Raw genomic sequence first — 13,901 nt, 5'->3', positions numbered from 1 at the left:
AAGAGGCTGACTGACATCCCTAGGAGAGATCATCTTATCCACTTAATTATCAAAAGCACTCATTCACCACTAGGATACCCTTGAACGGATATTTACATGGAACACAAATATTCTCCCATCTTTGCTATGCTGAAAGGCCCATCCACATACCTCTCCCTGAGACCTTATCACTAGTTTTCCTATATTTTTCTTTCCAAAGCCTTAACCGCTGGTCTATCCAGTTTATGTAAATCCATTCTGCAGCCTATCTCACCTTCCGTATTAAGTGACAACCAGAGGACTGCTCAAAGTTCTGCCCACTGAGAATATTTTCTTTCATCACTGTCTTTCAGTGCCACCCCTAAGCGAGGCTGTGTGTGGCAACTATCCATTTCTGTTTGATGCCCACAGACTATCCATTCACAAACCAAGCTCATCCTTTTTCTTCTCCCTTTGACTGGTCATAAAGAATTCCCCCATTAGACGGTAGGTATAGTCTGAGGGAATGGCAGGAAAGCAGTTAAGAGCAGCAACCACGGGAGTCTAAGCCATTCATTCATGCCATTTATTTGTGCCTTCTAACTTTCTTTAGCCCTGTCTCACATAGACCATTTTCATTTTTTACCGGAATGGCCTGCACATGTCTACATTTACGGTGCAACAGTTTAGATAACACCCAGTTCATAATGAGCATTTGGGCTCACACGTTCACTTATGTTCAAAGATCAGGTGTTCAGTCTTTACCATGCCCAGTAGCAAGTTAAAAGATGTTTTTCAAGCGGAGAATAGTTGTCAGAAGAGGTCAAGTTTTCCAAACACCTAAGGGTCTGCACTGTGAGCCTGAAAGAAGCTCTATACATCTCTGTCCAAAACAAATGCTTAACACCGTCAGGTCTAACAGGTCACAGATGCGAGCGGCACAGACTTGCTGAGGAACCTTCCTTGCTTTTCTTACTCCAAGCTCTGCTCATAACTGGCAGCATTACAGGTTTTCCAACAAATGTGAAGACTAGCTAGCATCTCCTTATGTGGTATATGCAGCCTCCCAGTTCCAGAGAGGTTCACAAAATGTTGTGCCTGTTCTTTGCAGTGAGCCAAGCAAAGCACAGAGACTTATATCTCAATTTAGAAGGGATATCCCAATACATCCAAGATGACTGGATATCTAGAAACTCTGCCTATGTGACAGGTCCTTGAAATCAGCAGGGCTTTTCACCCTCCCTCTGACACATGTCTGTCTTGTGAAGGCATGTAGGTGCTTGGTATTTCCTGCTCACTAGGTCCAATAAGCATAATTTCATCAACCTACTGCACTAGCATAATGTGCTATAAAGTATCAAGATGATCAAGTTCCCCCTAAAGCACATTGTAAGAGGAATGAAGTGGGTTGACATAGATTAGATAGCCCTTAGGCACGTCAGTATTCTGCTATCCCTGCTCCTAGAAAGCAAACTACACCTTATGAATTTAGCTGATAAAAATGCCAGAAAGGCATGTACTAGGTCAATAGCTATACACCAGGCAGGGGGCTATGTTTATTTCCTGCTCCAGTGAAGATACCTTGTTCAGAACTGCAACTGCAATTGCATTACCATCTTACTACATCTGTGATAATCTACAGCCATAGATAAACGGTAAAATATAAAACAAGGGCTTCCCTGGTGGCGCAGTGGTTGGGAGTCCGTCTGCCGATGTGGGAGACGCGGGTTCGTGCCACCGGTCCGGGATGATCCCACGTGCCGCGGAGCGGCTGGGCCCGGGAGCCATGGCCGCTGAGCCTGCGCGTCCGGAGCCTGTGCTCCGCAACGGGAGAGGCCACAACGGTGAGAGGCCCGCGTACCGAAAAAAAAAAACAAAAGAAAAACTTAATGAATTTCCCCCACTGCTAAATGGACTCACTAGCAAAAGAATGAAAAGGTTATTTGCTCAAACAGAAATAATACCTGACCTCCCTTTCTTTTTTCTTTTTTTGCGTTACGCGGGCCTCTCACTGTTGTGGCCTCTCCCATTGCGGAGCACAGCCTCCGGACGCGCAGGCTCAGCAGCCATGGCTCACGGGCCCAGCTGCTCCGCGGCATGTGGGATCTTCCCGGACCGTGGCACAGAACCCGTGTCCCCTGCATCGGCAGGCGAACTCTCAACCACTGAGCCACCAGGGAAGCCCTGGCCTCTCTTTTATGAATGCTGAGATCTCTTGCCCCGGAAGGTGTTAATACATTGTGGAGTTCAAGCATAGAGTAGGAAGAAAGTAAATTGTCCAATTAGTGGTTGGTGGGGAACTCGGGCTTTGAAGTCAAAGGGAGGTCTGATCTCACTCCAGGAGACAGTTGGATTCCTTAAGTTTAAAAGGATGGTTAAGTGGCAGTTTCCATAAGAAGCAGAATTCTATATTCTATCCAGGGCAGCACCCTTGGAAATTGCCAGACCTCTGAATGGACTGGCAGCATGGATCTGGAATTAAGTCACTCTCACCTTCACGTCATGCAGTGAAGGTGCTGATGGCCAAGTTCAGCACAGGGGAGCCAGGAGTTTCCCATCTGAGAATGATGATGATAACAGCTCAGACCAGTAGCACCTCCGTGGTGACTATGATGGACCCAAACCAGAGGCCAGGTCTTGTGTAATCCCAAGAGACATGAAAAAAAAAGTCCATGAAAAATTATTGGATTTGGATGTCCCATTATTCCGTCAACCTGCAGTTGAGACAGACTGTACTTATTCAGTAAGAGTCTTAAAGGTATTTTGTTCTGGAGTCTGTATTTATAAAGCACGTTGATGCCTTGATATAAAAATACTCGGAAAGCAGACGCCTAGCCATATTCCAACGATGTGTGCAAACCCTTGGATAATGCAGAAGTGAGCTTATAACAAAGGGACCACCCTTTGTTTCCCTCTCTGTAAGTCTGTCACTCTTGCTTTCATGCTGCTTTCTCTCAAGTCTTTTCATAACAGTCTTAACAGTCATGTCAAATACCACTTTTTAGACATTGTTTAAGAGGCACTACTATTGGAAGACTGTATTCAGAGGAGAGGTTGTTGCCCTGCCCCTCACATCCCTCGGATAGAAAGTCAATAAAATCTTATTTTAACAAGAACTAAAACTAAAATATTTCATAGAATATTTTCACAAGGAATATTTTTTAAATCACCCTTGCTATAAAAATACTGCCGTTCACTCCATCAGGTCTTAATTAAAGGCAGACTTCTCCACACACTTTGAGAAGTAATTTGCCGAAGGTCTGCAGCTTTCTACATTATTCTAGCTCCAGCACAAAGAAAGCATTCTCCGCTTGCCTCTTCCCAGTTGCATAATGGCTAAAAAACTAGTAAGAGAATTTTTTTCAGCCTGAAGTTGGAAACTGTGTTTTATTGAATTTTAAAAACACCCAAGCATTACATCTTTTTGCCAAAGTCAACAGTTCCTCTCTAGTTAGCAAAACAAATGGCACCTTATTTAACTCAATAGACGCTACACTTGAAATCCACCTGCCTGTTCACACTCTCTTCTTAGGGTCTGAAATTATGCAAATCCCTAGAGAATTTTTCTTGTTCTGGAAAAACGAATACTTAAGCATACAAAAAACTGCAGAATCGCCCCCAAAATAATTCTATATGAAGTATTTTTTTAATTCTACTGCAAGATACTCATGGGACTCCAAGAACATTTAAATCATGGCCATAAACAACACAAGAACCATGGCCTTCCACAAAGGAAAAAAAAAAAGAAAAATCGGCATTAATGTCATTGCATTATACGTGCTGGGATGCTCAGAGGTTTAAAGGGAAAAGAGAAGACTCAAAATGTCCCCTAAAACCTTCTGTAAACACACTTTTATAATTTAATCCCATTTGTTCTCACTTTTCTACTTGTGGCCTAATAATGATATAATAGGATCTGGATACATCATTCATCAAAATAACAGGTAAATGTTTTTTCATCATCATGATCTCACACATGGTATAGCAGGAGCTCACCACTTTCTGAGTCTATGAGCGTCAAGATTTTTTAATTTAACTATTAGAATATTATACTCTGGTGTCTTCTATAGATCATAAGTGTTCAAAACACCTGGAAATGGTGTTCTCTAGGATGTTTTCCAGAAAAGCTAAATGTCCAGTCCTGGATACCTCTAAGAGGAGTTTGTTGATTAAGATGTACATTTACAGCTTTTGCAAGGAGTCAATAGTCCACGTTTCCTGGGACACCACGGCATTAGAGCTGCAATAAGCAAGTCTAAGAAGGTGATTTCTCCCAGGATCCACAGTCAGTGTTTTAAAGTTTTCTTTCTTTCCTTCAGCCAAAATTTGAGAAACTTTATATGCCCTTAAATGTTGCAAATGAAAAAGTACCACTAAAAACAGCACAATGGGAAGCATTGTTAGAGGAGCTTTCAAATCTACTACCAATAAGGGAACTGAGTAAACAGAGATAAAATGTGACCAGTGAGAGCTCGTCTATGAGTGCTCTAATTAAATACTGTCCTAAATGAACCTTAAATTAGTGAAACATATTAGAATCAGCACCAGATGCATCACCCTTAGCTTGCTGATCAAGAAATGAGATCCTCAAAGTTTACATTGGTGCTAACAATACAAAATGTACTTTCAATAGAGGGATAAAGGATACTTCCTTCTTTTCAGTGTTTATCCTCTCTGTAGTTCTCTTGTTGGCAAGTGCAGTATGTTGCAGGTTTTTGAACGGTTCCTTTGCAAAGGAATAAGACTTCAGTGGTAATAGTGGTAGTTGATTAGTTTTTAGGGGGGTGTTCTGTTTTCTCCCCACAAATGGCAAAGTTGATTCAAGTTTGATGTAAGACCCTCAATAACCCCATATTAGTATTTTATGATTCAAATGAAAACACACAGACTTTACTTCTGAATCGATGATGTAATCCTCTGAAATTAAAAAAATAAATAAATGCAGGGATTTCCCTGGTGGCGCAGTGGTTAAGACTCCACGCTCCCAATGCAGGGAACCCAGGTTCGATCCCTGGTCAGGGAAATAGATCCCACATGCATGCCGCAGCTAAGAGTTCACATGCCGCAACTAAGGAGGCTGCCTGCCGCAACTAAATAAATATTTTTTAAAAAAATGCAAAGAACAAAATTTCAGTTTCTAGTTTCAGGGCGACCGTATCCTGCTTTGGTGTCACTGATGAGCCCTCATCCCCCCAAAAGGGACTGAATAGACCCACAGTTCCTGCACCAAGAAATGTTAATTTACTCGCTCTCATTCCTCATCTCTAGGCACACCACTCTCATAATTTCTGGTTCCTGTTGTTACATAAATGAGAAGTGTAATCAAACTCAACAGTGTGTCTGTGTGGTGGGGGGAAGAGACGGTGAGTTGGGAGTGCTTTTTCCTACCCGTCTGTCACCCACCTGAAAAGTTTGTTAGTTGATCGGTTGGATTGTTTGTTTTATTAGAAAAGACTTTACCAAAAGGAAGTCAAATAATGTTATAGGTTGGGTAAAGCTGGTCTGTATAGGCCATCTAGTTGAGCCAGAACAACATTCTTTTGAGAAAGAGCTGTTATTTTCTTCAGAATCACGTCTGTGTGGTTCTAACAACAGACACATATGATCCATCCTAGTTCCACACTGGCAAAGCAAATCTGAACTAAATAAAAAGATGTCCACCTGTATGTGCCTCCCATCTAATACAACTGATTTAATCAAGCCAAAAGCTGAAAAAGTGCAAATGAAACCAAACCCAGTACTCGAACAACGTCATGGAACAGGTAGTGTCAGAAAATCTAGTAAAATAGATCAAAGACATCCTCTTTCTCTTCTCAAACTCACTACCATGGCCGTAAAAAAACCAAAGCTTGTAAATTCAGAGAGAGAAAACAGAACAGGAAACAACGGTGGACCAAAGATGCCGACACACTGGAAGAAGGGCAGTAGAAGGAGTGGTGGTGACCGGAACGGCTGATGCAGGAGTGCCATCCCCAGGAGGAAGTGTGACACTCCTGACGAAGAGGAGAGGGGCCCAGGAGCTGAAGCATTAGTTATTGACGGTGGGACTAAGGTGTGAGGCTGACACCAGAAGAGCAGCTGAAAGTCTGTATTGGAAGGACCAGGTAATTTCCTCCACTTTGTTGCTCAGGGCAAGCAGCCTTCCTTATCCCCTCCATCCACACTGCACTGCATTGACCAAAGGTATATTCCCTGGAGGCGTTCAATCAGAAAGGCTTCAGGTTTGGAAACGTTGGCTAGAATGAGTATGGAGAGACTTGGGGCTGAAAATGAGATTAAGTGAATTCTGCATAGAAAATTGTAGGACTTCATTGCCTTCTCCCCTTCCCTGGCCCTGATTTCAAATGCTGGGAGCCAGAAATATATCTACCATGTAGGCAAGTAAAGGACTCCTCTCTGGAGAAACTAACCAGCCATAAAGAAAGGAGCTAGAGTCATAGACACGAAGGAGTGTGCTAATCAAAAAGGCAGTTCAACCCCCGAGTCAAGCTCCAGGAATAACAGCTGTTAGAAAACAAGCCCTGCCCAAAGACGGAGAATGTCCCATCAGAGAGGGAGTAAAAGAATGGTGAAGAGCTCAGACTCCGGAGACAACTATCTAGATTCAAATCCAAGCTTCCCATCTGCCTGTTGGCCTTGTGTTAATATTTAACGTCCCTGTGCCTCTGTTTCATCATCTGTAAAATGGAGATAATAATGGTCTCTTCCTCATGGTTATTGCTGTTGAGATATGTATTAGTTGGGCACCCACAGACTGGGTGGCTTAAACCAGCAGTCCCCAACTTTTCTGGCACCAGGGACAGGTTTCATGGAAAACAGTATTTCCACGGGGGCGGGGGGCGTGGGGGAGGATGGCTCAGGCAGTGATGCGAGCGATGGGGGAGCGGCAGATGAAGCTTCACTCGCTCGCCTGCAGCTCACCTCCTGCTGCGCAGGCCGGTTCCGGTCCAGGCTTGGGGAACCCGGGTTTAAACAACAGAAACGTACTGTTTCACAGTTCTGGAGAATAGAAGTCCAAGGTCAAGGTTTCAGCAGGGTTGATTGCCTCTGAGGCCTCTCTTCTTAGCTTGGAGATGGCCACCTTGTCTCTGTGTCCTCACATGGTCTTCCCTCTATCTGTGTCCATGCCTTAATCACCCCTTCTTATAAAGACTCCAGGGCTTCCCTGGTGGCGCAGTGGTTGAGAGTCCGCCTGCCAATGCAGGGGACACGGGTTCGTGCCCCGGTCCGGGAAGATCCCACATGCTGCGGAGAGGCTGGGCCCGTGAGCCATGGCCGCTGGGCCTGCGCGTCCGGAGCCTGTGCTCCGCAACGGGAGAGGCCACAACAGTGAGAGGCCTGCATAACGCAAGGAAAAAAAAAAAAAAAAAAAAAACAAAAAAAAAAAACAAAAACGATTCCAGTCATATTGGATTAGGGGTCTACTCAAATGCCCTCATTTTAACTTAGTTACGTCTTCAAATACAGTCACACTCTATGATCCATATCACCCATAGAGCAAAGTATAATTACTCAAGTACTGGTACTGTTTTGTTTTGTTTGCGGTACACGGGCCTCTCGCTGCTGTGGCCTCTCCCGTTGCGGAGCACAGGCTCCGGACGCGCAGGCTCAGCGGCCATGGCTCACGGGCCCAGCCGCTCCGCGGCATGTGGGATCTTCCCGGACCGGGGCACGAACCGGTGTCCGCTGCATCGGCAGGCGGACTCTCAACCACTGCACCACCAGGGAAGCCCACTGGTACCGTTTTTTAAGCTAGCTTTTCTCCTCAGAAGGGGGTGATTATTTATTATATTTCTATTATATGAGGAGTTTGAAGCCTATATGCTAATTGCTACTAAATATTTTTAAATCTTCAAAAATTAATAACTGTTACACTAAAGGAGAATTTAAAATGCGAGTCTGAGCATGTCACCACTCTGCTCAACATCCGTCCAAGGCTTTCCACACAGCTTATCAGTTACAGTTAGAAGGGGATGAGTGCTATATGTCCTCATCCACACAGCTTCATTCCCCAGTGGTGTGCTGGAAATGTTCAGAAGAATTCTGCCACTTATATTAACAAATGTTTAAAGAAGTTGTCAGCAAACATGTATAAAAACATACTCACTGATAAATGTTTTGAGAAAGAAATTAATCAACTTCCTTTTTCTGTCAAACTTTTCTCATGGGGAGTTCTGTTAAAGAACCATGCCAGTGAAAAGAGAATTGAACTAATATGTCTAGTCCAGTCTACTCTTACCTTTAGGTATATAATACATACAAGAAGAACTACTCTCAGGAAAACATTTTGTTCAGAAAGTACCCTCTCCTCTTATCCAAACTGCCTGAGGTATAAAAATCATCACGTGGATTTTAACACGTTATCCATCTCTACTAGTTCTTTAAGAATGTCAGTGTAAGCAATGATTCACTGTAGCACTTGATACCTAGAATTTCTGAAACAAACCCTCACATGAATGGCACATCCCAGCCCTGTGGAGTGGGAACGCCTTTAAGACTTGGGGTTATTTTGTAAAAGAAAAATCAGGACATATCCTTGTTCATGTATTACTTTCAGTGTCTGGGTAATGAGAGCAGTACCTAGGGTAATATTTATGTAAAAGCACAATCAGAGGTAATACTCACATGGGTACCAAGTTGTGGGATGATCCATAGGAGACACGTCATCTCATTAGCAGAACTCTCCCTAATCCTCATCGAAGCAGAATTCATTGAATCCTCATTTGTTTACACTGTGTCATTATTTTCTCTCTTAAGCTGTATAGCAGTCAGTTCAAATCCTCGCCATGCCACTTACTGTTGTGCAACCATGGGCAAGTTACTTAGCATTTCTGTGCCTCCATTCTTCCCATCTGAACAATGGGAATAATCATATACTTCTCTCATAGGGTTGTTAGGAGAACTGAAGCATTCAATAAAAGTTAACTACTGATTATGTTTGCGTCTCTCTTTCCCACCATGATGATTTAGGGGAAAAAAAGGAATTCAGAAGAACCAAATAACACTCACCAAGCATTTACCTTAGAGACCTATAACACAATCATTTCTTATAGAAAGGTAGTTCCAAAAATTCCAGTTCTGATGACATTTTAACTGGGCCCTAACGATGCACGCTTAGAAATGCATAAAGGACAATACCAGCACAATCAAAGGCTTTGTTCTTAAACCCCACCTTCAACCTGTCTATGTTTATTTCCTTTGGACCCTAACCATTATGTTTTATTCTCTCGCCTCTCCTACTGAGCTTTTCATCTTGATTCACCTTTTGAACTACCTCTTGGTTCATGAATGTTGCATTTCTTTCCCAAAACTCTCACTAGCTTGTGGCTTCCTGGAATGGTGTCTCATTATTTACTGTCGTCCTTTGGTACTGACCCAGGACGCTTCCCCTTCAGGGCTTCCCACCAACTGCTGTGCCCCTCCTCCTGCTGTGTAGGGCTCTGACTGGCATGACTCTCTTCTCTCCCTGCCAAAACCAGGAGGGGACAGCCACGACTGCCAATATGTAAACTAATGTCAACCAGCATGGGAAAGTAAAATGCAAAATTACTAAGAATAATCTTAGCAGACTATGCTTTGGAGATAATTCCCCCAAATATTCTTTTTAATTTTTAAAAAGGGGCAAGAGGAACATAAACTTGGATAGACCTTACAGTATCCAAATATTGAAGACAAGACTAAGAGTGTTGAGAATTCCAGACTCTTGTGAATCTGCTATTCTTGTACAGTGTAAAGAGCAGAGACGGTAGGACCTGGCAGACACAGGTTAAATTCAGATTCTGTCGCTAAATAGCATAAGACTGAGACATTGACCTATTAACTCTCATCTGCATAATATGCTTAATAATATCTACCTTACAGGAATGTTGTAAAGATTAAAGACAATATAGATCAATTGGCCAATAAAGATTTCTTGAGAGATGAGTGCTGAGAGTGCCCTTGAATTAACAAGGAAGTCTTGGCACTTCCCTGATGGCCCAGTGGCTAAGACTCTACGCTCCCAGTGCAGGGGGCCCGGGTTCGGTCCCTGGTCAGGGAACTAGATCCCACACGCCAAAACTAAAGATCCTGCATGCGGTAACGAAGATCCCAAGTGCCACAACTAAGACCCGATGCAGCCAAATAAATAAATAAATATTTTTGAAAAGGAAGTCTCTAAAAGAGTGGAATTGAAGGAGGAGCCGTCAGGAGAGACTGGGGATGGGGAGGTACGGTGACTCGGGTATTACTTTGGCTTATTGATGGTGGGTAACAGTTATGTAATGGATAACCTTTTGTTTAAAAGAATTCCTGAGACCTATGTATTAGCAGCTGACGAGGTATTTCCTTTTCTCTCTGAGTTAATTTTTACAACTTCTTTTTATAACATAAGTGAATAAATTCAAGAGAAAATATATGAGCTGGAAGAAGGAAAAACCAAGCGTCTCAGCCAACTCTGTCCCATCCAGTGGTCGCGAGGGAACTTTGGGACGAGGAGAATAAATCACGTTTGTCCCGCATATGTACAAAAACTGATGGAGTCCTGCCATGGAACTTATTTGTATTGGATGAGAAACTATACTATTAAAACTTCCACCTGAGCTAGAAAAAGTGAAGTCTGAATGTAGATACCATTTTGCTTCAAACATACAGAGAGGTTTTTAATGGAAAACAAAGTTGCTCTGCTTTAGAAAAGGAACTGAAATTTGGGGATTGGAAACTGCCAATGGAACAGAAAAGAAAGGACTTGGGAAATAGTATGGACTTAATTGTGTCCCCCTCCCTCCAAATTTATATGTTGAAGCCTTAAACCCTCAGAATGTGACTGCATTTGAAGATAGATCTTTAAAGAGATAATTAAGTTAAAATGAAGCTGTTAGGGTAGACATTAATCTGTTCTGACTGGTGTCCGTATAAGAAGAGGAGATTAAGACACAGAAGAGACACCAGGGATGCATGTACAGAGGAAAGGCCGTGCTAGGACACAGGGAGAAGATGGCCATTTGCAAGCCAAGGAGAGAGGCCTCAGGAGAAATCAAACCTGCAAGCACCTTGATCTTGGACTTCCAGACTCCAGAACTGAGAGATAATAAATTCCTGTTGGTTAAGCTCCCTAGTCTGTGGTATTTTGTTATGGCAGCCTGAGCAAACTAGTATGAGAGAATACAGGGAAAGGACAGGAGAGGGAGGGTGTAGCTATGACCAGAAGTGAAGGCAGCAAGCCAAAGGAGAGACAGCCAGTAAGGAATGGTGGATGGATGACCAATGGAGGCCATGGCAGAAAAATGATGACTCGTTAAATTTTAACTTTTGGCCTGTAGTCAGTAATAATGTAATTCCACTGTACAACTTCAAAGCTTCAGTGTGGTCTGCTAAATACAAATATGCCTTGTGTTATTCATATTTTGGTCAATGAAGGAATGTGGGCAGAGTTCAGAATGGAGAAAAGTGATTTAGAAAAAGGATTGCAGTTTCAAGAATCAAGAGAGAGGTAAAAACTAAAAACTGAGCAGATCCAGATATCAGAACAAGAGGAGACAATGGAGATTTGATGACATCCAAACAGCTGCTCCTGGAGTTGCTGGCATAACCAGACAGTACTGAATGAATGCCCTGTGAGAAGGTAGGTTTCCACCCTTAAGGGCCCAGAGGCATTGTGGAGTGCCTAGAAAGTGAATCTTAAGTAGATATGAAAAAAGGAAAATGTCTAATAGGTAGTTACCATTTGGCATATTACTTTACACAGAATCTCATATTAACCCAAGACAGTTACATAGACCCACTGAGACTGAGCTCAGATTCCTTCTGACAGGTTCCAATGAAGTAAATAGTCAACATTGTGCCACTATAACATTGGCAGAAAACAGGCGCTTAGGTGATGTGTGTTGCATCTCTGCTCCTAAATTTAATAGCAAGTAGCCCTGATTAGACTAGTGTCTCAACACTCATCTTTGTCTTGATAGATTGCCACATAATCGATAATACATATCCTGGTACATAACCAAGAATAAATATCCTAGTACACTGATGTGAAAGATAGTGAAAAGAATGAAAATGGACTGAAAAGATTCTTGCACATTCTAAATGTTTCAGTACCTCTAAAGCACACACAATTAGATAACTGTCTTGTCTAACACGCAAAACAGTACTGTGGAACAGACTACTTATTTTTACACTTTCTTTCTCCAGCCAGCTAAAGAAGGATTTCTACATAACAGGAATAGAATCTTCCACCTAATGACCAGTTTTTTTTGTTTTGTGTTGTTTTGTTTTGGCCATGCCAGGCTGCATGTGGGACCAGGGATTGAACCCGTGCCCCCTGCACTGGAAACGTGGAGTCTTAACCACTGGACTGCCAGGCAAGTCCCTAGTGACCAGTTTCAGAAGAAGAAAATTTTTATTACTGAGTTTTGCCTTTAGTAATTACTATCCTAAACAACCGACTTTGGGGGGCTCAAGTACTGCTCTTGTTATAATTGTAGTCTTGGTCAGTTTCAGTTAGGTTTTCCAGGGTAATTCCTAATTTGTAAGATTGGGATTTGGATTGCACAATTTTTGTCAAGTCAGCAAAATGTACACATATGTTGTGGTGAAGGTTTCATCTTCCTAAGGCTACGCTTATGGGCGGGGAAAAAACAAAGTTCGCCCACAAATAAACTGTCATTATCACTTGGTCATAGTAGAATTTCCTAGACTTCTGTTTTACGACTTAAACAAGAAGTTAAAGAGACAAGAGCTTTCTTCACAAACTTCACATATTTGAAAAAAAAAATTGCATAAATTAGAACCAAAAATAACTGCTTGATACCTTCTTGCTTAGCTCCAAGTTACTTTCCAAATTATCATACCTTATAACAGGGAGCAAATTCCTTTACAAAAGAATGTGCTATCCATGATTTTCTAAAACGACAGCCAAATTTGAAGATAAGGATTATGATAATTAACACTATGAACACAATCCACTATTTTAATATATTTATCATTACACGATGTTACATTGTACATTTATTTGTTAAGTTTGTAGTAGTTAGCCTTGACATTAGAATTCAAACTCTTGGAAGGCCCGGCTTTGCACGGTTCACTGCAGTTTTGTTGACGGAATGAATGAATTCCTGACAGTTACTAGTATATGTTTATGTATCACATTTCTTTTGTTCTAGAAAAATAATTAAATTAATTGCCCCATAAAATTAAGATACAAAATAAAATATTTCTCTCACTTCATGACTGTAAACTTTAACAGAATTAATCAAAAGATATTTCGTGACCACTTTGGGTAGTACATTACTCACTGACGGCTTTTCTCTCTAGTTTTGGTTTTCCATGATTTTCAAATACAAAGGCAAAAAATAGAAGACATAGTAATAAAGATGCTTGGCAAGATCATACTTCCCTCAAGATGATGAGATAACAAAAGGATACATTTTTCAAAAATATGTGATTATCTTGTCTTGAACTTTAAGTATATTTTTAAATGGAAATGCATTCATAAACTACCATATACCTTATGAACAAAACCAAAGTTTAAGTAGAAATATCTTTAATTGACAATTATCTTTGTATGTTTCAGGCTTTCTAGTAATTAAGAAATCATTTCTGTATTATCTGCATTGGACAGAGCACGCTAAAAAATATGGATAAATCTACTGTGTCTAGTCAAGCAATACATTCCAGAAACAAATGATTTTTAAAAACCATTTTGACCAATTAAGTTGATGTAGTAGTCAGGCTCTCTTCTTCTTTTCTGTTTTTGGGGGGGTCAGGGGGTGTTGCTATGGCCAGTGGTTTGGCTGGGTGATCAGGGACTCGGAAGAAACATGATTGGGAAATTGGGGACAAAGAAATTCAGAGAAGAGGTATGTGGATAGATTTACCAGAATAGCCAAAGATCATGAAGGTGTTTGTGTCCTACGAGAATGCTCACCAAAGGGTGACGCCAGCAGAGGAGGATTATAATAATCAAT

Source organism: Lipotes vexillifer, unplaced genomic scaffold (assembly GCF_000442215.2).
Source record: "Lipotes vexillifer unplaced genomic scaffold, Lipotes_vexillifer_v1.1 scaffold34, whole genome shotgun sequence".
Classification (NCBI taxonomy): Eukaryota; Metazoa; Chordata; class Mammalia; order Artiodactyla; family Lipotidae; genus Lipotes; species Lipotes vexillifer.
Note: the sequence above shows the minus strand (reverse complement) of the source record.